Here is a 25071-nt window from a genome sequence, read left to right as displayed (position 1 = left end):
GTATTAATCCGACACTCTTACAGATGGTCCCAACCTCCTGACAACTGCTATTCATTTGAGATGCTATTAGCATGCATAATTATGCTAATTAAGTTGTAATTAAGCACCAATTCTTCAGAGGGCTTTTTTTGTCTATCATTTAATACAACTCAGCTTCAAAGAGTGCTTAAAGCTTTACACAGTGTTTCATGAGAAAGGGGTTCCCAAGTTTCTTAGCAAAGATTCAGCAGCTGAGCTGCGGAACAGGGCCTGTAATCTTTGTTTTGGTTAAAGGGAAACCAGTAAATTGAAGCAGGGTCTGCCAATTGTTGATAAAATAATTAACACTTTCTGCTAAAATAGCACAGTTCATACTAGGACAATTATGAAAAGGAGAAAAATGGTATAATTATCAATGGAGCCAACACCAGTGGCCTATTATGGCTGCTACCCTCTAATTTGAAAAAAAAAAATAATTCATTGAAAAGTAGATTCCCGTAAATAATAATAATAATGGTCCTGATTCAGATACTCTTACTCATATTGTGTACAGTCCCTCATTCCAAGACTACTCCTGCAGGCCTAATTTAAATAACAGGGCAAATTGCATCAGCTCAATTTAAATTGATCTGAAAATCAATTTAATTAAAGCAGGGCCAATCTCAGTGTGAACACTCCTGCTTCATTTTAACTTACACCTGTTTCCAATTGATCAAGGATTTGATCCAGCAAAGGAGTTCAGATAAAGCCACTCTTATTTCAGGATTTCCACCCTTTTAGTGCAACTTTCCTGTTTAAACGAGGTTCAATCGGATGCAAAAACAATAATCCTTTCTGACAGCTCATTTCTAACATTTTTGTTCAAACATTTATTAAAATGAGAGAAATGCTTTAAGAGCCAGCAGAAACCCAATCCTCTGTTTGCAATTGCTGGCAAATCCTCTCCTCCCTTTTGGAACAGGGCTGGGCAGCATTGTGAAAGCCATATTCTTACAATTCCCCATCTCCCTTTTTCTAGCGCAGTGGATCTGCACTCCGATTTGGGCAAAACTCTACTGTCACATCAAGCCAAAGGAAGATTTTTATTTAACTGAGTCAGCTGATTTCTTCTCTCGTGAGCAGAGCTGAACTTTAAAAAAAAAATAAAAGACTCATGATAAAATATTAAACTATGTCCTGTACGTGCAAGTTGACATTGTGCGTAGCCAGGCTTGGCCAATTTCCTGGGAGCCAAACATTTGGCTCTAATCCTCCTTTAAACAGCCTTACAGGACCAAATCATTTTGCTTTCTCTTTACCACAGACCCCATCCCAAACATTAAACACATTGCCAATAAAACCTAAAGCAATGTGGTATTATTTGCCTCACATGGAATACTAAGTGATATATATAAAAGCATATAAATATTTTTTTTAAGTAAATGGGGAACATGCCCTGTAAAATCAAAAGTCTCTGCACTAATCTTCAGATAAACAACTGGTTGCTGTTAAGAAAATGGCCCAGAGGGGATTATCTAAAATACTGCTATGCTGCTGACAACTTGGCTGTCTCTTTTTTATTATTTTATTATATTCTTATTTAGTGCTTTACTCTATCTTCTGCTGTTTTTTCAGATTGGTCTTTACTTCTCAGTTAATTCAGTTCCAAACGCTGGCACGGTCATTTGGCTCAGATTTCACTTAAAGATGTAAAAAGCAGCAAAGCCCACTTCTGATCAGGATGTTTTTAACCTTTGGGGTCTTCAGGAATGAGAAAGCAAATTGAAAGTGGAGGATTTGACTTTTAGTCTGAAAACAAACAATGACATTTTAAAAGCAGGCTGGGCTGCTTTGAACACAACTGATAAACTCCACTTAGCCAGATGCCAACTGGAAATCCCTTGAACAGTGTCTGGAGCCAGATTCCTGCATGAACAAGTTCATCAGCAAAATGTGCATGATTTCCATATGGATTTTTCCATTCCCATACATTCAGTCTCTGTAGGGTCATCCACAGACCATATCTCATTACAAGTTCCTCACAAACCCAGGCTCATGTGTTAATGTCTGAGATCAGACCCTGTGTCCTTCTGTTCAAAAGCAGACATGGGTACTTAGGAGGACTATAGGAAAAGCCACTGAAACAGCAGATTATAGGCATGTGGGGCAGTCTAGCCATACTGATTCAGTATTTTGCTAAACAAAACACCTACTTAGAAGACAGCACTGATGCATGCTATGCTAAATACAAAGATGGGCACAGTCATTATCTCAAATCTGCAGCCCCATATTCAGTATGGTCCAAGGATCTCTCATTGTAAGGCACCATTAGAATTTACAATATGATTACAAAAGCCGATCTCTGGTAGGAAATCCAGCCCCAGCACCCTTCAAAATCTTTATCCAGTTTGAAAAAAAAAAATAAATAATCTCAGAATCTGTCCCCAAATGCTTTTTTCATCTGTTCATCCACACATTCATTCTCCCAACTTTGCACTAGTGGCACTGACTTCCTGTGAGTCACTTGGGTAGCAGTATAACCTATGTCAAGGAAGGTATGTGGGATTTCTTACACTCCCCTCATTCCTCTGCACTACGTTAGTGCTAACCAATGCAACACAGCAGGAACCCTGTTATAAAAGCACCCCAACCCCAGGCAGTTGGTGCTTCCTCAAAGGGCTGCATGACTCCAGCTTCCTGCAAAGCCACCTGGCCTTCAGACAGCCACGAACAGCATTGTAGGTGAGGACAGTCAACTCCCACTGCCCTAGGAAAACACAGGACTCTCAATGCTCTCCTGCCAGATGACTATGGATGGGGTCACGATTCCCTACACAGGCGTTCTGGCAAATCTTAGCAAGCTAACTCGTGCCAAAGGTTCCTGAAGACTACCCCGCCTGAACCTTAAAGCCTTTAGAAAGGCTCCAACAGAGTTTGTTTCCTCCTTGTGCTGAGCACAGACAGCACACTAACCAGCATTGAGCCCAGCACCACACACCAGACCGGAATTACGTGCTGGAACAGGAAGTTTTCCAAGTCTGCCTACTGAGACCTCCACCAGCAATAGAGGATTAGACCCATCAATTGAGTCTTACCGCTCTTGCCCACATCTTCAGACACATGTATTATTTTCAGCAGTGGGTTAAGTAAATACCTTACATCATCAACAAAAGACAGACATGCAATACACATAATAAAAGCCCAAATGGAATAGAATATAGCAGTGAAAGTTTGGAAGCTTTCAATTCAAAATACATTGTGGGTTTGCTTTCAGTCTGCTTTATGTCAGCTACACTGAAAACTATCCAAACTACAGGAGGCTACTTCAGAGACAACAAATGCAGGTTGTTCTTTCAATACAGATTGTATTAAAGGAATCATGTGTTCTCTGAATGTCAACCAACCATTGAGTATCAGCAAAAGGCAATTTCTTTAATAGCAAGGTTAATTGAAATACCATTGAAAGCTGATTTCTGTTGTACAATCGAAATTAGTGGCTTTATCTGAAAAATCCAATTGGCATTGAAAAAAGTTGTTAGCTGATGATAAAATGATGAGTAGAATGGTGCTGAATGAACGAACTCGTGGACAGGGAAAAAGAACTTGGCCTTACTCTCCAGCTTCATCACTGCCCAACTTCATGGGATTTTGACATTTGAGTGAACTGTCAAACAGGAATATTCTCTACTGCAAGAAATTATAATTAATACTTGAATCCATCATGAACTTATTACAAATTCTGGAAAACTAAAACCTAAAATATCTAAAAGGAGATTTTAGATTGCCAAGCACTGGGGAAGCATATCTTTGAAATCAGTGCTGAAAACGTAGCAGACTCTTAGCTGCAGGTAATGAGCTCCCTTGTCTTCCTTTCCTTGCTGGCCAGTACGGTATTTGCTTTCAGTGTTGTCCATATGAATCAAACATTATCTCTAGTCTTCTCACACTAGAGTAAGAGTTTCTAAAAGTAAGATCTAAAAAATGAAAATTTTTAGATGAAATCTGAAACCAGTAGATATTTTTCTTCCAGCATTTTGCTTACATATATAAAACCAGACTCTCTGACAGGTGCCTGATCCAAAATCTAAGTCAATGGCAGTCTTTCCATTTTTCTTACTGGGGTTTAGATCAGGCTTACAGTGTCCATTTGTCCCTGGTTTAGGCAAGAACAGAAAAGACTCTTGATCCAGTGTAGAACTCTGACCTCCAGATTCCATCAGAAAATTTAGTAGTATACAAGAAATACAAAAATTCATGTCAGGTCTACCCATGTCTCAAAAAAGTAAAAATAGGATTCTGTGTAATCTGTTAACCCATCCTCCATGAGAGACACTTTTCTTGATTGTACTTGATAAAAAACCCCTCACAGAAACATGATTCAATTGGCTTTCTTTGAAGAGCAAACAGACAACAATCCAGAGGCTGCTTCCCTCCTTCCCCACTAGTGCAAGAAAAACAGTGAGAAATGATCTTTTGGCTTGTGGCAAACTCAAAAAGCATCACAGCTCATATTGTACGGACTGTGACACTTTCAAGTCAGGCCTCAGCAACAGTAAATTCCTATGAAGACGACAGAAAGGAATGTGAATTGAGAGGGAAAGCTTGGAAGTATCCCTTCCACCAAAACTCTGTCCCCGTTTAGAAGTCTAAAGCGATTAGAAGTGATTCAATTTTAGAAACACAAGAAGAGGATATCTTCTAGTGATTCATTTTGGGGTCACCAGACATCTGCAGAAGCTAAGTGGGATTGTTCTTCAAGAGCAAACACCGATGTCCTTATTGATAGAACCCTTGTAACGACATTTGGCTCTTCCTCACGAGAGAGGTTGCTCTCCAGTAACGCACCGAGTTTACAATGAAACACAGAGTAGGGGACATTAATACTCACTTTGAGCAGAACAACAGCTCCGATGCTGTTTTGCTTTTCCTTCCTCCCACTGTTCAGTGGGATTAACACTCATCTGCTACAAAGTTTGTTCACAGTTAAACCAGAACAAATTTTACTCAGCAGAGCATTATGCCCTGTATACAAATAAAGCCCTTACAGGTTTTGATTAATGTTATTTCATGCCCCCAGGGCACTGGGACAGTATCACATGAGAAACTGGAAAAATCCCAGGAAAATTAGAAAACATGATTACTGTAAATAATAGAAATGTACATATTGGGGGGAAAAAAGTTTTATAGGAACTCCACACAGAAAAATGCTTTTGCCCACACTTTTCCAGGACAGGTTCCCTCGAGGACACTTTCTACAACAGCAGCCTGTCCGCACACAAATTCCCAAAGCCATGGGGTTTGCACCCTCTCCTCAGAGCCCGGATTTGGCAGCTTCCTGCTCATACTCATTCCACTGCTGTTTTCTCTCAACAGCAGTGCCTTGATACATCAGCGGACCCAAAGTGCCTGACCAGTTCTCAAGCAAGAGTCCAAACACATGCTTTGGCCAGACAGGGCACAGTCCAGCTTCTGTGGCATCAAATTGGTACTTTGCTTGTCTCACTGCTTGATGAGTTTGGCAGTTGTGCACTCTTACCCTAACAGCTAAGAGTATCATTTTCACAGCTAGTGTTCAGAAAGTGCTCTCAGCTAGTTTGGGCTCTGAGAATCAGGATTACTAATTCCTGTGTTGCTCATTTGCCTTTTAGTCTGATACTTGGCTAGTTCCTTAAAATCCACATCTTTAATCTGTACATCCATACAGCAGGGTCGCTGAGAGCCATGGCATATGAATCACTTTTTTTTTTTAATCAAATTTAAATGGTTTTAACCTATATACCAACAAATACTTGTATTTCTTTTTACCAAATAATATCTGTGTGGTATCCTGCTGCTCTTGTAAAGGATACTCCTTGTATGAGTGATTTATTTTCTAATGAATTACTGCTGGTAAAGTACGTTACCACTCCTCAGATAAGGACTCCCACATAATTTCAAAGAACTAAATATTTGGTTTCCTTTTTTAGAAGATTGTCCAAAGCATTATAATCCTTAGCCATACAAAGACATAGCAGTTCTACTCAGTTTCCAAAGCAGTCATCTAGATTCTTATTTTCTTCAGTTATATTTGCACACCAAATAGGAAAATGAAATGAGATTAAACACTGCTAAGGGATCCTGACAACGAGAGGGAGTCAATCAAGTGATCCATGCAGAGAGCTCCTAACCATGCCTGCCAATTGACCTAGAATTAAAAGAACTGCCAAGTTTAAGAGTAAAGATTCCTCAATGTTAAAAAGAATTTAAAGAAAGAAAAACAACCCACCACCCTCTACCCTTCTTTTCTTAGTCACTCCTTCAAGGAAAATCCTGACTCCAGAACACAGTTTGCACAGGGTTTTAGTTACAGTTAATGTATAAGCCAACAATGTTTACTCAATATTATATAGGCTTTGCAACACACCACGGCAGTAAATTAGCTTGATATATTAGCTCTGTGCTGAGAAAATGAGACTGTCTCTGAGATCTGTAAAGCACTGCAAGTATTTCCCCTACGGTACAAAGATGAGTTCAGGTCACAGCAATAAAATCTAGGCCAACGTGCTGTGCTGCACACAGAAGAAAAACAAGCTGCAGGATCCTCAGTGCCCTCATGTACACATGTGGAAAACATCCACTGACCACCACAGTGGCAACACTTGCCAGCCATAAGGATAAGCCTCTTTCTTCTGTTCCCCACTATACCTACTCTGAGACAGTTCTGTATGGAGAAAACCAGCTTACCCTGCCTGTTCTTTCTCTGCCTTCTGATTTCCCCTACAGATAGTTTTCTTCAGAAATAAAAAAGAAAGAAAGAAAGAAAGAAAGAAAAAAAAAAAAACAGTCTGTAATGGGAAAGGAGGATTAAGGACAGCAAGATCATTTCAAGCATCTCTTCTTTCCTTGGCTCTGTCTTTCCAGCTCAAGCTGCTCAGAACAGACCTGTTTTGCTCATCACCAACACTTCCACTCACATCCCTGCTTAAATGTGAACCCCAAAATGCAGCAGAGGAGTCAGGGTCTGTACACAGGTATTTGATGTAAATGCAAATACCCTGGCACCTGTCCTATGTACCAGCTGCCTGTTACAGGGGTACCCTCCAGAAGTGATAGAGCTACTCCACCATTGCCACGCTCTCTGTTCTTCCACATACCCCTTTATAGGATGGAAAGGTAACGTCTCCTTGGTGCTCAAGAATGCTAAAAAGCTTAAAATAGAAATATCTGTAAAATGCTTTGAATTATTGAGTAGGTGGTGTTCTGTAACAGCCAAGTACTCTTAGCAGAGCTACAATTTAAAGCGTGTCCCTATTTGCTGACCAAGACCCATGTGTTACCCTCCTTTTCTGCGCTTGCGGCTTGTCACTTAGGTACAAAGTGATGAATGAAGGAACAGCCAGCAGCTCATTTAAAATCCCAGACCTTGGACTGAACACTCAGTTATCTCTACAGTTTAACCAGAAGAAAGAAAACATTATAACCAAATCAAACACCGGTCATGTGATGCTCGCTATTGTGTGATAACTGAGCAAACAAAAGAGATATCTGAAAGGATATAGAAGCACTACAGCTTCCAAGAGGTAAACTACACATTTTGCCAAACTGACACTGGCCGACTGTCTTGAGACTGAGATAACTAAGCATGGGCTAAAAGTATTTGACTGCCAGCTTGAGAATTTTTAATTGCTTCTCTAAATCAGATGGCATAAATCCACACCAGAACATGGGGTAGGTGAATTCTGCATTTGACAGTTGACAAGTGTTTTATTACATTCTGAAGTACTGTATATATTATCTCACAAGCCTGGTATCCCAAGGGAAAAAGTGTGTGCGATACAGGTCTTTAAGATTACCATTCATACAACCTTTAACACGACACAGCTATCGTCAGCAAAATCATACCGTGTTTCCATTGTGTCATATTGAAAGCTATTGTTAGCAAGCTTGAAATAAGTCCCATCTGACTACAGAACTCAAAATGTTTATCTGCTGAATGAGTTTCTTCTTCCATATTCATGTAGCATGAGCTAGTAACTACTAGCATAGTATTATCCAGGCACAGAACCTTCAACTGACGCTTGGTTTCTCATTGAAACAGGCGATGAACTACTTTGGTCCAAAGGATCTACTGTTTTGTTCATACTTTAAATCATGATTCTAACATGACTTAAACTCACACACTCTCTGCCTTCTGTTTTACATGCTTTTTCTCATTTATTGAAAAATATCTCAGTGTGACTCGTAAAGTAGATGTTGCTGCATGAATATCAGAGCTGGTTAAGTGTGGATGTTTTTAAATACTAAAAACAAAACCTGACCTTTTGTAGTAAGGAAACTAAAGCATGGAGCTGAAAGCAGAAATGATGGAAAATATAACATTAGGATTTAGTTTGTAATTCTCTAGTGAAAAAATATTAATGAAAAACATCTCCCACCTTGGAAACAAAACATTGCTATCAAACACCTCAGTGCTCAGTACCACAGCAGGGCAACCCAGTTGGTCAGCACAAGTTGGCTATGCTGTCCTAGAGCAACTACTGTGCAAAGCCAGGATTTTTCTGGGTGCAGGTTTGTCTGCCACTGAAGTCCATGGTTTGTAGGGACACTCCTTCCCTCTTCAGATGTACAGTTTTGAAAACACAAGTTGAGATGACTATGACTCAGCCAGGTCTGAGTATAAGATATATGCGGATCTTGTTAACGATAGCAAATAAGCCTTGGTGGCTAAAGCTAAAGCCGTATGTCATCAGGTCTTACCAGCATATGAAACAGTTTCACCTTGCACTACATAATCTGGGATGCCATTCTTGTCATAGTCTGACCTTGAGCAGTGCTCTCTTTTTGGTACTGTTTGTACACCTGTCCCAGTAAAAATTTATTGCCTAGTCATTATTTTAAACCATCAGCACCGCTCAGTGAGTGGGTTAAAACCCATTAGCACAATATTAATAGTACCAGTGCTAACAGCCTCCCATCTTCTTCATCAGTAGAGAAGATATCAGATCTACTGTTGCTGGCAAATCGGGGTTATTGAGGAAAAATAAGCTCCTGCCCAAAACCAGTACTGAAATGCCTAAGCAAATAAATTTAGCACTCAAGGAGACAGAGAGGGGTGACTAGAGCATTAGCTGAACATCCCAGAAATGGTCACCTGAAACTGCAGTGGAGGGTGTATTTTCTCCTGACAAGACTTACCATGACAGCTCTAAACTAGCAGGTGCCAAGTGTGCAGCCTTAAAGATCACAAATGGAAAGCTTCTGTTAGCTGGGGTATTTTAAGCTGATCTTAAGCAAGCCTTCCTCACAAATCACAGGGTAAAGCATAGGTAATTAAAATTACTTTTCTCCATCCAAATTTGCTGATAAAGTCTCACCAAATACCAGCACAAAGCCAAAAATGCATCCCAAAAAAACAAGTCCAGAACTATAATCCCTCCAAATAAATTTGCAACTAGGAAGAAACTAGTATGTGAGGAAAACCACAAAACCCCCAAAACTGAAGTTTCCATTTTCTTGTAGCTCTGGGTGTTTAGTATTCAGTTATACTGAAGATACAGAGTTCAGTTGATCACACCATGTTACAAGGTTCATAGAATTTGTTTCCACAAATAAATTAACATGATTTTCCTTTAAAATCTATACAAAGGATAGTTCCATACAAAATCTCTTGCTGGCATGGGAGAGGAGCAAGTCCTCTCAAACACTGCAGTTGCCATTCACTTTTAGAATTAAAAACTTGCCCAGAGCAGCTGTGGCAGCCCCTGGATCCCTGGCAGGGTTCTGTGCCAGGCTGGATGGGGCTTTGGGCAACCTGCTCTAGTGCGGGTATCCGCTCATGGCAGGGGATTGGAACTAGATGGGCTTTGAGGTCCCTTCCAACCCAAACCTGTCTGGGATTCTCAGGGCATTATTTTCATATGAAAATAAGCTGTAGCTTAACTCTTGCTTTAAAGGGCACCACACATGCCCACAAGGGATATTCATGAGATTTATTCTGCTTTCACACTTGAAATTACCCTACTAACTTCTTTGTATAGGCAAACACAGAGAATGACCTCCTTCGTTACATATATAGACAGTCTGAATATACACTGAGTATTGCACTTCCTGCAATTAATGGCAAAATTGCTACAGACATCAATGACTGTCCAACACCCCCTGTTTTGCTAATTAGAGGATTCATCTCTATACGATAAAAAGAATCCTCAGCTCCCATTGAAATGGATGGGATTGGAAAACATTCGATGTACTCCAGACATTCCAACCCCTCCGAAAGTCCTGCTCTCATCAACTGCTTTTCTTCTTGATATATAGCAATACACACACAGAACTCCAACTAGGATCATTAGAGATTTCTTAATATGTACTTAGGAATAAATGGGTCTTTGCTCATTAAATGCTAGGATACAGGAATGGTACTTTTATTGTTTGCTTTTCTCTAAGCTGTAAACATCCACGGGGAAAGCTTCTATTTAACTTGTACGCCAGTGGGCCGGTTAGATGCTCCCAGGTTAGCACTGAGATCCTGTGCTCACATCTGCTCCCTGCAATCTTGCTGAAACCTCAACAGCGGTCAGATTCAGAAGAGAAAATCTGATTGCCCCTTTTGTCTGCAGTTACCCAGCAAAGGTAAGTCAAGCAACACAGATTTTAACACCTAGCTCACTGCAGCTCTGGAGAAAGTAAGACCATGTACATCTCCATTAACTGCAGCACAGCTGTACATGCTGCCTATTTCACATTTATCTTGCAGCAGTATCCAGAGACCTTCAAGAGGCCTCTCTCCAACTCTGAAACTAACCTGAAGCATATGAGGTTGATGTTATTGAAATAGGTTTCCCATTTTGGTTAATAGTCTCTTCTTGTTCTATAGTTACTTTGAAGTGTTCATAAAAGCTGAAATTTACAGAATATTGACGTTATTACACAATCATACAATCACTCACCAGTCCTCAAACACATTTTTCCTTGCCTACACAAGTAACAATAATAATTTAACAAATGACTGTTGCTTCTGTCCTTACAACTGATATTATATACAGCATTCAGGGCACGCTTCAGTTATAATTTTTAACCTATTTTTATCTGCTTTATGTATTTTTTTAAATATACAGTTGAAGCCATACTACCCAGAGTATATTTGAGAAGGCAGATACTGCAAAGGCAAAGGCCACTGAAAAAAAGGGCATTTAGTTTAACATCCTTTTGAAGAGACCTGCTTAATTAAAAATGGCCTTTGTTACATGAGGTTGCATAAAATATCATTTCAATGGAGTACTTGGGGAAACTTTCCCTGACTGTGACAGCACTGCCAAAATCTAATTAGAGATTCATCTAGTCATATATATCAATGTTATTGTCTGTCAGGCAGCCACAATGTATCATGCTTAAGTGGATTTTTAACTGTCTAAATCAGTCTGTCTAAACAACATAAAATAGGAAACAAATCAAAAGACCAGTTAAAATCACGGGAGCGACACGTATTTATTATAAAATACCATTTGTTGTATTAATCGGTTTAATGGCAGAGAGATGGAGCCAGGTGTGTCAGAGCAGTGATTTTCTGCACAAGAAGATGATGTTAGTGCTAATATAAAAGACAACACTCTCCAAGCTTTGTAACTAATAGGACTCAATAGTCTTTGCCATGTTTCATCAACATCCCAGTATGGTTTTAAGGAGCAGTAGCTGTCACAGTACCGGGCCTTCGATGTGCTACAAAACAGCCTTAGAAAGCATCACATGCACATCACAATGCCATGCAGACTTCACCTCAGCCACAGGAGAAGCTCCTTTTCCCCAGGGAGAAAGTCATGTGCCAGGACTCTTCAAGAATCCCCACACAGTTGCATGCACACCCTGCAAACAGCACCACTCACCCAGGACATCATCTTTATTTTAAACTTTTTTCCTTGACTTTCCAATCTTTAATTTTTAACTAATATTTCCCTTTTAAAGTTATATTTTAATCACCCCCTCAGCTGTTCAAAGAGTAATCATGTTCTTCTGCAGCCTTGAAGTCACCTCCAAACCAGTCTCTCCATTGTCTCTTGCCCAGCAGAGAGATGAAGCTGCAAAGGAGCTGACAGAGACCAGAGATGAACTCCCTAAACACTGCTCCTTGGCTCTGTAGGTACCAGACAAGAATAAACATCACCACCTCCCAAGGTAGGCTGCAGCCTCTCACCCCAGGACACAAGCAGGGGTGCCAGGGAAGGGCACTATGAGGCAGAAGGCAAGGCCTGGCACTGCTCAGCTCTTCTCCAGCCACCCCTTGAAGATTCTGGGGATTATCTCCTTTAAAAAAAAAATTAGTGTTTTTGTTCATTCATGGGGCTGGGGACCACTTCCACATCATGCTTGCACGGTGCTATGCACAAAGCAGATTTAATCTATGCCTGTAACACCCATGCAGCAGTACACTATGACTGTGGGATATTTTCCACCAGATGTAGGTTGCTGACAGAACTATTCTTTTTCTCTCTATAAATAAGTATTGGAAACTGAAAAGGTTTGGTATTGAAGGCTTTTAACAAGGGGATGCTTAGATATCTCTAAGTCAGACAAGTACTCACTGACCAGCCCTGTTGCTACTCTAAGGGATGATTTATATTGAATTTAGACCCACCAATACCACTGATTTAGACATAAAGACCATCTGCAGGAGAAAACCACGATCAACCTACCACCTAGAATCTGAGGCTGCCAGTCACTGACACAGTGTTTCACTCAGTCACAGCAAGGAAGAATTTGGGTTCCTGAAACTGAAAACTAAGTGGTTATCAGGCTGGAAAGCCTGTATTTTAAAGGAACACATTCATTCTTATGCAATGACATGTCATGAATTTTGCATGAGGTATAGCACTTGGTGTCAGAAATTATATCAGCTCCAGCTAGGGGGACAATGATACATATGTTTGTACAAAACACATAATATGTTTTATTTAAAGTGTGCCATAAATATTTTTGCCCTGAAGCAGGGTTTGAAATGAGCTCCGTAAGGTGTCATAACAAAATGTATGTTCAGAAAGTAGAAAGAGGTGCATCTATTCCTAAATGTCTAACTTCATCTGAAAAAAAATGCTGGATATTCACTGATAAAGCTGCCACTCCATCCTGAGATGGCTGATACGAACAGTAAAACGTACAAGGCCACGTTTTCTGCCATGGCTCACAATTTATGCATCAAACCTTTCCTGCCTCAAGAGCCTGAAGAAAGCAGTGCACCGAGAGAAGCAGCAAATCACACCACAGATTACAGATGCATGACATTCAGCACTATCCAGTGTAAGAAAAATAAAATTAGTAGCCTGATCTACAAGCAAAGAGGGGTTTCAGTCCCTCCACCTACCCACAACAGTAGCCCTTGCTCTCTGCCATGGTGGTCTTGTCTGGGCCAGACCCAGTCACAGCTGACAAGTGTCTCTTCAGGAACAGCCCTCAGCAATACATCTCTCCTCTGCTCACTGCTGCCTTCATGTACCTGGAGATCACTAAGAATGTGGGTCCTGGAATTGCTCTCAGTTATAGGGCACTGAATATGAGGCTGTCTTGTGCATCTGTATCATTACTGTAGATTTGTTCAGCACAAATTATTAAGAGGAGTAATTACACCCCTGAGACATCACATCTACTTATAGTACTTGGCTATCTCTAGGTAGATCACTGGTTGAGCAAGGAGACTGTGTTGCTTTCTTCAGCTCTGGGGTGAGATTTGAATTTGTATGGATGTACACACACAGATACACACATACAATGAGCAAAGCAGGAAACAAAGCCAAAATAGCTCAAGGCAGCCTGCCATTTGAGTTGCACTCCATTTAACACTAAGTCACTCTTAATAAATCAGAATTGTCTGTCTCCTTTCTCCAAGAAATAGTTGTAAATGATGCCAAAACCCTAATGCAGTAACTAACCCTGCTACAGCAAACTACATAAGGCAGATAGTCTATGTGCCTTCTAGTCACTAAGAGAAATTAAAGTTAACACTGAATGTGGAAAAGCAAAATAATTCCAAAACAGGATGTGACAGGGATAATATTTGGGAAATATTACTGTGTTCACAACTGTAAATGAGGCCAGACTTAAAACTGTGGCCAACCATTTCTTTCTGGGTGTCCATTTCCCAACACATAAGTTCAGGTTTCACAAACCAAGTAAAATCAGCATGAGCCACAGGCCTCATGCCACTGATCTCAACCCTCTTTCATCACTGAGGGAGGTTCTAGGTGGCACTTCAGATTCAGAGATACCAATGCAGCACCAGAAATCAATGATGGATTCGATAGTGATGTACAGGCTTGCATTTTCCATTAATGAAAAGGCTTGGAAATGCTCTGATTTTATACTTGTCCCCAGCCAACACACATTTAGCTGAGCTATAATTATCTGGTTAGAGGTGTGTTAGAGGCATTTTGTTCACAGTGACTTGGAATTACCCAAATGCTACCACCAGGAGTGAGAGTTATGGCTGGTAGCTGAGAGGTTAAATTTAAGCCTGCTGCCCTGAACAGAGTGTACAAAGCCACTGAGATCAGAAGCAGCTGCAAGTTGTATTCAGGACAACTGCAAATTTAAAAAAACCCAACGACAAAAAACCCAACCCCACAAACCTTCAAAAACTAGTACAAAACATCAAACTGGAGAAAAAAAAAAGATATACAGATATAGAGGGGTTGAATCATTCTTCCATGCTCAACCTTGCCCACAGGAAGAAAATCATGGGGGTATACCACAGTATATGATAGATGTGTCCTGTTTGATAGGATAATTCTGGTTTTAAAGCATGGGAGGTTGTAGAAAGAAGGAAGACATCTCCATTTTGACATGCAGCATTCCCATTGATTCTGAACCATCCCCTATTAAATCGATGGCAGTCTTCTCATTGACCTCAATAGAGGCTGGACTGGACCCACAGGGGAATCAATCCCATAGGTAGTAAAACAAATGAAGGCGATGGATTTCTTCATGAGCTAGTCACCAATAGAATTAAGGCAGTCAAATAGAATCAGATAGTGATTTAAAATTCAAAATAAAATCGTCTTTCTCCCTAGCTCACACTTGTCTCCCTCAGATATATAGACATTCAGGATCTAAGCCAGCCTCAGTGCAAGAAATCCAAGGACTACAATTCCTGTGTTTCCACACTAGCTAACCTAACAACACTGGCCTAGGTGGAAACTAACTGAATAAAATAAATATTCACAACATTGGGAATTGGAGCTCAGACAGGTCTTTAAAAAACCCAACTTGTATTTGTATTTTTGATGCACAACCTAATTAGACCAGAGCATCTTTAATTAAGTGTGTCAGCCCCAGTGGAAGCCACAGAGTTCAACGCTAATAAAGCTGATAAGGTTTTTATTTTTCAGACTTAGTTTATTTAATGCCTCATCCATGTTAAGCCAATCTGTAACATATGGGCAGTTCTCCCACTATGGATTTATCATTTGGGTGTTTCTTTTTGTGAATTAATGCAATCAAACTCCTGCCAGTGTTAATTATTTTTTCTCCAAGAGCAAATCCCAGAATTGAAAACACACACACCTGTTATTTGCTGCATAAGCCATAGCTTAACAACTGAAAAATCATTTCCAAAATGCTGGGAGAACCCAGAATGTTTCTGGATTGCATAAAAGAGATTTGGAGAAAGTTCAAGAATGCAGTATTTATATTTCTGGCCTTATAAGACAATCAGCAGAGGTGCAACAAAACCCAGCTCTATATCCCTGTAGAAAGCAACAATTATTCTGGTCTTGAAAGATCCCTCATTTACTATCTTTTTTCTCAAAAGTAGAGCAGGGGAGGAAATCTATGTATTGGAATAGACTTTAAAGTAATGTGACAAATTATTTATGTCTTAGAATAACAAAACCTTCTTTTGAAAAGGTGTCCTTCAGTTCAATCATGACTACCAGAACTTTAAAAGCAATCACTAGTGCAACTGCACAGCTTACGTTACACATCAGAGTAGGCAGCCCTTGCTGCCTTCAAATCTGTAAATGGATCTCCCAGCCTGGGAGATCCCCTGGGCAACCTAACAGTGGTCTGGGACACTCACCTGGAGTCAGCAGCTCTTTGAAATCGCAAACTCACTCTCCTAAGGCATCAGACCAGCAACATTAACTGCTAAATCCGAAACATGATTTCCCAGTGTTTGGACTTCAACGAAACCACTGATTGTTTTCATGGCTCATTTGTGCAGATTAATTGCTTAATATCTATGCAATGTTTTGGAGGTAGAAAGTACTAAACCATTGCTCTCAGTCCTGATAATCCTTTGTTGCTATTTCATCCTCCCAGCTCTGGGCTCTTCATCAGTATTTTAAATTTCTTCTGTTCCATACTTCCTCCCCTTGCAAGCTAATTACTATCATACATAATAAAGGAAACATCCCTTTGTAGGGGGAGATGAACTAATAGGACTTATCATTTCTAATTTTTGGCATTCCTTGATTACTGGGGCTATGGAACACTGACTGCAGAATTGTTCTGTATGTTCTCCAGGCACATTAGTAACTCTGCTAGCAGACACACAACTGTTCATTGCAGTACTTGCAAAACTTCATTTATTCCTACTTCTCACATAGCTCCTGTATATCACACACTTGATAATGCCAACTGTCTTCCCATATTCCCTGCACTAGGCAGATGCATGGAAAACCACTCCTGAACTTGCCTGTAGACTGTCAAAGTCTTAGTTAAATTCCATGTGAAAGCTTGGTTCTTCTGTGGGGCATGCAGGAAGCCAAAGATACTAGAAGAACCTATTTTGTCATGCTCACTGCATGCTTTTGCTCAGGAAATCCAATACATTCCTGCCTTCCTGGCCACTTCACTACTCATTACTTCCACCTTTTACTTCCTAACTACCCATTCATACGTGGTTAACTTCATCCACACATCCTGTTTGTCATACAAGATCTTGACCAAAACATAATTATTCTATGATTAAGTTCCTTGTAGGATGGACCCTGGGCAGAGTATCCCCTACACCCCCAGAGCTGTAGAACAGCTCCCTGGTCCCAAAGGATCTACCTAGTCCCCAAGTTTAGCCAAATTATACAAGATTTTATTTCCACTCTCCACCTTTTCAAGAATCTACTGGAAGCACCTAACAGGTAGCAATGACCCAAAGGATTGCAGCAATTCTTTAGGTTTGCTGCCACAACAGCTCTCTATTTTCCCCTTTCATGCTGTGACAATCTGTCAAAACCACAAGTACTTCAAGAAACTATTTAAAACCAGGTCTGTCCACTGATGCAGGTCTGTCCCCAGTGCAAGCTCCAAAACCAGCTTTCACATCCCTGTGAGAACCACAGCATCCTTGTATTTACTTTTCTCCCCCCAGTTATTCAGTTGCTGGCCATTAAAGCACTTTGCATCTGCTTTCTTAAGTTGCAGAGATTCCCAAAGGAGGGAAGAAAAAAAATCTTGTGTTCAGGCCCAAACAATATCTTGTCTCAGATGTAGAGTCCATCTTTCTAGGTGCATTCAAGTACAAAATGCTGTTACAAGCGACAGAGCTGTATAAACTCCTTGTCCTCTGGACCTCAGATTCTCCACAAGAATTGGGCTCACACAGGTTACTTGATGATACTGTTTGAACAGCAGGGATATTACTACTTCTCATATTATTTATCTCAGGGATTCTTAAGCAAAGCAGCTGAAAAAACAAGTGCAAATACAAGGTTAGAAAAACAGAATGAGAATACAACCACTGTCTTAAACTGTGGTTTAACTGTTTCCATGACCCTTACAATCTCCCTTTGGAGTCCTGCTTTTTACAGTCCAAAAAGACCAGGAAAATAGGAACTATTTTATTTGACTCCGTCACTTTTACCCCTAGAGTGACAATGTTGATTTAGAAATTGTACTTAGAGGTATTAATTAGGTACACAGTGACATTAGAAGCTGATACCTATACCTTTATATGTTTATAAAGGCTAATTTAATATTAAAGCATTATATTATATAAAGGATTAACTTGGTATTAATGTATTATATGCATGTGTATTAGAACACACTTTTTTCAAACTCATTTCAGGAATCAGGATAAAAAGCCCATTTGGAAAGTGTTCCCTCAGAGCTTCTGAAAATCAGTGAACATGAAACAAACACATGTTAGTGTCTGTCCCTTCTGAGCCATGAAGAAGGTCTTCCAAAAATGCAACTACAAATCACCTGGACAATCTCTTGGTAAGTTCTTCTTTTAAAACTGTCTTGTATGCCTGACTTGTCCCCTCTCAGCCTTCCCAAGACATGAAGGTATACCTGAAGCCCACTAAAATATAGAGTAATGAGTCTCCTCTACAGGAAATTCAGGCAACACTGGGAGCTGGAAATCTGTGAAAATCAAGTAATCAAAGTTACCACATTTCTGACAATTATGTCCCCCTCCTCTTCAAAGGAAAAACAGAGAGGTAAAGAAATAAAATAACAAAAGTAAAACCCTGTCAAACCCTCAAGTCTGTCACAAATCCAAGCCCAATATTAAAACAAAAAGAGGAAAGATCCATTTGGAAAAACTGATCCAACTGGGGAAGAAACCCCCAGGGCTTTTAGCCTGACTGATACAGGCACAAGCTTCTCCTCATCTCAGGACCTGAGAACATTTCACCGTGCATCAAGTTGTTACTTTTAGGGATTTTGTTTATGCAAATACTCAATCAAATTAAGGCTTTTCTAACAACAAAGCACAGGAGTCAATACTGAAAAATAAGGAAGCGAAATGGAATTAAGCACATTCATACACAAAGGACTTCCCCAGGGATTCCTATACCTGTCAGGGGGATTATGCCATCCAGGATGAGTCAGGAGCTATAGCCTTAAGGAGTCCCAATTCAGCTGAGAATTTCAGCTTTCCTTCTCCAGTGAAATACTCTGCTACATGCGGTGGTTCAAGATGAAACCTCATGGATACAGAGATATACTAAAGTTTTCCAAATGATGACAACAATACTTTAAATCTGAATTTCTAATGTTATTGGTGAGTGAACTATAGTCTTAACTGTATAGGATCAGTGACCCTATTTTATACAACCAACCATAACCACACAGAGTAACTGGAACAACAATCCTGTCTCTATCAGTACACAGGAGGATACTCCCTGTCACTTCAGCAGAAACAAATGCCTTCTGCCCCCAGAACTTCAATGCTTGCCTTTAGGAACAGCCCTAAAACTGGGGAAAAAAACCACAATTTCACAATCCATAAACTCATCCAAACTATGGGTGAGAGCAGCTTCCAGTACACAGCAGACACACCAGTAACAGCCCCTCTCTGGCCATTTCACGCAGACCTGCTTTGAGAGGATAATACAGAGGTCAAGAAGCCATTTAAACTACCTCCTGCTTTTCTGATTCTGTTCTCCCCACAAGAAACCCTTGCAGTGCCAGGAGGGAAGGCTGGCACGCGAGCTTTCACAAGTATTGAGAGTTCCCAGATGTGCTTTTGCAGTTTGCTGAGCAGCCCTACACAAGACATGCAACTGGTCTCGCTCAGGGACCTCGCACATCACGTGCACAAGGAAAAAAAGCCAAGATAAACACAGCCCCAAAACATCCACACTGCACAGAGCAAGAGGGGGATGCCTGTCAAACCTCACAGCAGATCTCAAGCTGTCTGAGGAAACCCTGAAACAGCACAACATGTCTAGAGGAAAATGCAAAACCGCTCTCCATCTCATCACTCTCCTGTAAACAGGGGTCCAGACAGCTGTTTAACAGCATATTGGGCTTCCTCCTACGGCCTCGCTGCCCAATATGCTGCTGAGCATTGAACACTTTGGTTTTGTTGCTGTTCATGAACAAGAGGCTGCCATTTGCCATATGGGCTGAGCCAGCAGAGTCCCTCAAAGCCTGAAAAAAGTCCTAGTTTGTGTGGCATATAAATAAGCATCTTTGAGTCCTGAGGTCTCCTGGGCTTGGTCAGACCCCGTCTCCTGATTCATCTCAGGGTAGGAGACTCTGAGATTGCATTTCTTGGCACTGTACCATAGTTTGACCCAGACAAAGCTTACTTCCACCTACACAACACTGATAGTTATGCATCCCTTAAATCAAGCAAATTAGGATGTGGCTGTTCACATTACTTGTTCACTTGTCAAAGAGTGGCCTGCAGTTACCTGCTTTCCAGCACACTAAAAGCCCTCCCCATATGTACACACTACCCCCCTTTCCCATGACATGGCAAGGTATTGGGGTTTCCTGCATTTTCACACTGACAGCACATTGCTTGCCAGTTAAACACCATGTTAGTTTGAAGACACCATTCATCTAACATTAGTGCTTCCATTAGCGTGGACACATCAAACTGGGCAAAATGCACATCTCATGCATAATTTAATGGACTTCAAAGAGTGAGTCAAAAAACGTTAGTACAACAGCATTAAGCCCAGACTATTTCTTTGGAAACTTATCACTGAGAGACTGAAACCAAAGGCATTGCTACACAAGATTAGTAGTAATCTCATGTAGCAGTGGGTTGCACACCCAACTTGTCCAAGATGTTCCACCAATGCCCTGTGAAGACTTTCTGGACCAAAAAGCCATCCTCCTATTTAATCGAAATTTCCTACTTTTCCTTCAAGAAAATTTTCACTACCTCTATCTCCAGGGCTTCTTGCTTTTGATCCCAATGACTGATACAGAGTATAAAAATCCTCAGGGAAAAGTCTTTTGCATTATGATACAGTTTTTGCTGAATCACACCCCTTGGATGTGAATGGGCCCCACTGCCAAGCCTCAGCAGCTTTGCCTCGATACACACAGCAGGCTGCAAGTCGTCACCATGGAGGGGAGGTACAGCCATGGGGAGAGGTGCTGGGACCAGGACCCTAGTGGGTTCTGATCTGCAGCAGGGTGTTAGGAAACTCGCACCAGTTCCTGTGCTTCTGTTCCTCCTGGCAGTGCTTTGTCTGCATCCTGCTCCAGATAGCACCCAAAATGATGGGGCTCCAGGCACTGCTGGCTGCTGTTGGCGCAGTGTTACCGCACTACAACCACATCCAAACATGCATTTGATTTGCTAGATTGTTTCTTCCACTTTCTCACATTTTCACAATTTTATCAGGGCTTCTTACACACTAAGAAAGTCCTTAACTAACTCTAAAAAGCTCAAGTACCTTTAGCTAGATGAAGAAAGAACAGAACAGTAATTTCTGACCTTTATCTGGGACGATTCACATGCTGCAGCCCAATTCTTTTGTTACTTTCCTAAATTAGTAATTCAGAAAGGTGGGTTCATCACCATTCGATCCCCTTTACTGCTACTGGAAAATCATCCAAATATAGCAAGAGGGAATTACTAATAGACTATGACACAAAGGTGTAATTTCACGAATTGTCATTGACTTACCCCATTTATCATACCCACTTTTCCCTTTCAAACTCTGCCTGCACTGCTTGTGGAAAGCTGCACTGAATTAACATGACCACATCCCTTCCACTTCATGCCTTGCCACTGCCGCTCTGGTCCTACCCTCTGCCCTGACTGTCCACCCATCCAGCACTGCTTTGACCTCTAGGACTGAATTGCTCCCTTTGAATCCCAAAAGGGAAGAATTATCAAGCTGTGACGACCAGTTTACAGCCCAAGTCTCAATATGATTTCAGCACAGAAACTTCTCCCTGTAATAGTCAAGATACGTGGCTGAATGATATTATACTTGCCCATTCTATGCCCTGCTTCCACTGATCTGCTTTCTCTAAGCAAAGCACTCTGATCAGCATCACATTTTTCCCTGGTTTAAATAGAGACAACCAGATTTACCATTTTTGAAAGGCATTTTTGGACCCTTAGGAAAAAGCTTGAGGTGAGATCTGAGTGTTAGAGAAAGACCTGCCACACAAATTTAAAAATCAAGTAAACAGCAGTTGTCATTTAAAAAAAAAAAATAAAAAAAATCAATACAATTTCCAAGTTGAAGCTCTTAGAGCAAAAAAAAGACCAAATACCTGCCAATGAGACAAGGACAATTATAGTAGTTTCAATAGTGAAAATATTAGGAAAATGAGAGAATGATAGCAGAGCACATTACAAGCTGAAGGAGGTCAAGAGAAAAAAGAAACAGTTGTTGTTTATAATCAAATTATAAGGAGCTGGCACGTATGATGCACAAATATGCAGAATATACTGTGTGCATACACACCCCATACATTGTCTTTCATTAAAGTTACCTTACAAAAAGGCAACACTCTCCTCACCCATGCCTGCAAAAGGTTCATAAGGCTAATGTGAATGATCATTTATGAGACCACTGGCCTCAACTTTAAATGAATGCGACTGAGATAATGATTTCTCTCCAGCTTCAAAGTCAAGACTCTTCAAAACAGCCAGCAGAAGCAGTACAATAGATCTATTTTGAAGACAGAAAACAAGAATCACTGTTCGTGCACTTTTTCTGCAGTCTCCCAGCTGCCAGACCCATTCATATGAACAATGTTTGAAGTAAACTACCAGCCCCAGATCAAGTACACTTGATGTCAAAAGTGACTGGCTGAGGCAGACAAGCAACGCTTGGTGCCTGAACTCCAGAGTCACAGCGGGGTTTAAAAAGATGAACTGGAAGGGTGGTGGATGAAAAAAACATGAGCCTCCCTTCCCAAAACCATCAAATGTTTCTAGAACCCTTGGAATCAATATTTTGTCACTGATGTGTGAAGACAGACAACTGAAGTCTGTCCTCTGCAAAAGTCCTTGTAGGAAATGCATATTTGTCCTTTTCCGGTCCCAGCCAGGTCTTGGTACCCTGCAGCTAATTCACAAGAATTCTAAAAGTTTTGTGGGACTTTTTTTTGGCTTGAGCAAGCCAACATGAGTACAAGACCACAGCAATTGGTCAGCAAGAAGTGCAGGTTAGAAAGAAAGCCCTTTGAATTGATTACACAATGGTCAAGGAAGCTTCTTCACATATTTACAATCACTTTCTGTGATGCTTAACAGCAGGACCAAGAGTGTTCCTCATACAGGGCAATACTTAAATTTTGACCTAAGTGTCAGGTCCTTTGCCTTCAGATAGTAGCCCTGGGTGGGAATCCTGCCCAATAATGTTAGACATTAGAACAAGAAATTACAAGCACTTTGTCTTCTGAGTGACTCATGTGCCATAGAAGTAGTGAAATGCTCATGTTCTCTGTCCCAGACACTCTAGAGCAGGATGTTTTATTGAAGTGCTATGGTGTTCTCTTTCTGTGATTTATAACCTCACATATTCCCACATGTACAGAAAGACACTCAAAACACACCAGCAGTCTCCCGTTTAATAAAAACCAGATCCTATTTCAGCTAACTGTATTACCTGAACAATCTCCATCTTAACAACAACAATGAAATCAAGAGAAAAGACAAAAGGTAACCCCTTCCAACCAAGGATTAGATGACCATTCTCAAGTGTTTTTTCACATCTCACCACAACCTTGCAACAAGCTGATGCAATTTAGACTCAATTAGGTAAATATCACTGAAGCTTTGATTTAAGTGCATTTCTGACCCAAGATTAGACCAGCAGATAAACATTAAACCAAAGGATACCCTTTCCTTGTGTAGAAGTAAAAAAAGAATAAAAAAGAGCAAGAACTAATGGGAGAGTGACTGTACAGAAAATGTGTGACAGGTTACAAAAGGAAAAAAGTTCTTACTGTAAGCATTCAATGTTTGAAGTATTTTAACCCAAATAAAAACTGTATGACACCTACTTTTATTTTTAAAATTGCAAATGAAAAACATGGGGAACAATGAAATGATAAAAGACATTTAAACAGAGGCATAAAGCATCTTTGTCTTTCAGAGGCGTGTTTGTTTAGGCCACTTACGGTCTGTTTCCCTACAGGGAACACTGTATGAAGACAACAACAAACCACATGGCATAACTGAGCTAAAGGTTAATGGGGAATTACAGAATCATGAAGCTGTTTAGGTTGGAAAAAGACCAGTAAATTCATTGAGTCCAACCACTAACATAACACTTCCAAGTCCAACTTGAGGCCATTTCCTCTTATCCTAGATGTATTAAATATTTTCTAGTGAAAAGCTCTTACAAGAAAGGCTTCTCTTCCTATTCAGTTAGCTAATAGACAAACTGAGCTGTTACAAGATAATTATTACTAAGCATATTTTAGAAGGAGTTCTCAATTTGTGTCACACTATTTAAAGAAAATGAGACATTACCAAAGGAACACTATTGGCCTGATAAGCAACACAGCCTTCACCAACATGAGCTCATACTCAGCTCTGCACCCACCCACCCTTACCACACAGCCTCCCAAATTAATCATCTCACCAGAGAAAGGGCCCTTGCAAATGCACCATTGTGAGCTGAAAGACAACCACAAATAAACACAGAAGCTGTACCCAAGCTCCAGAACACCTCAGCCATATCCTACCAGGCAGTTACAGTGAAGCGATTTCTTGCTGTTGCTCTTGTTTGTGGCTTTGTTGGGTTGGTTTTTTTTTGGTCATAGCCCCATTCCTCCTACTTTCTGATAGGCATCCAAACAAAGCAACCACCCTATCTAATTACCTCAGTATTGCTATTGCTTCATCACTGGATGATCTTAGAACCTACAACTTTATTCTCACATCTCCCAAACAGCAATGGAATATCATTATGATATTCCACAACTGGGTAATGCAGACTGAAGGGTTGAATTAATTGCCCTTGGTCACAGATGATGGCTACAAAACAGCTACATTTCTTTAAAGTGATTATTTTACAGCATTTTTAAACAGTAAAGCAAAAAAGTATTTCCATTTACTCTTCCATCATACCATAATTAGCTGCAGTTGCATATGCAAGGTAGATGATTCATGCCTATGCCTTCCTTTGGTCATACGGACCCCACTTAATATACATTCCAAAACCAGAAGTGTCAGTGTCACTGGGGTTTGTGTTGATGTTTTGGGGTTTTTTGTTTTGTTAAAGTAACAGGGATATGTGAATTTTCTAATTAAGTTCAGTTTGCAACCCTACCACTACAGTCACATGGGGCCTCAAACGTGGAGGTGGTTTAACAGTGATGTGACTTGATAGCCCATCAGTTGGACCCGTCAAAGAAGGGGCGCGTACGCTGACAGTCAGCATCTTCAAAAGCTGTTCACTGCTTGTGACTTAGGAACACCACCTAGAATGAAAC

Source organism: Gallinula chloropus, assembly GCF_964237585.1.
Source record: "Gallinula chloropus genome assembly, chromosome: 13".
NCBI lineage: Eukaryota > Metazoa > Chordata > Aves > Gruiformes > Rallidae > Gallinula > Gallinula chloropus.
The sequence above is the reverse complement of the archived record's forward strand: the minus strand, read 5'-3'. Positions refer to the sequence as shown.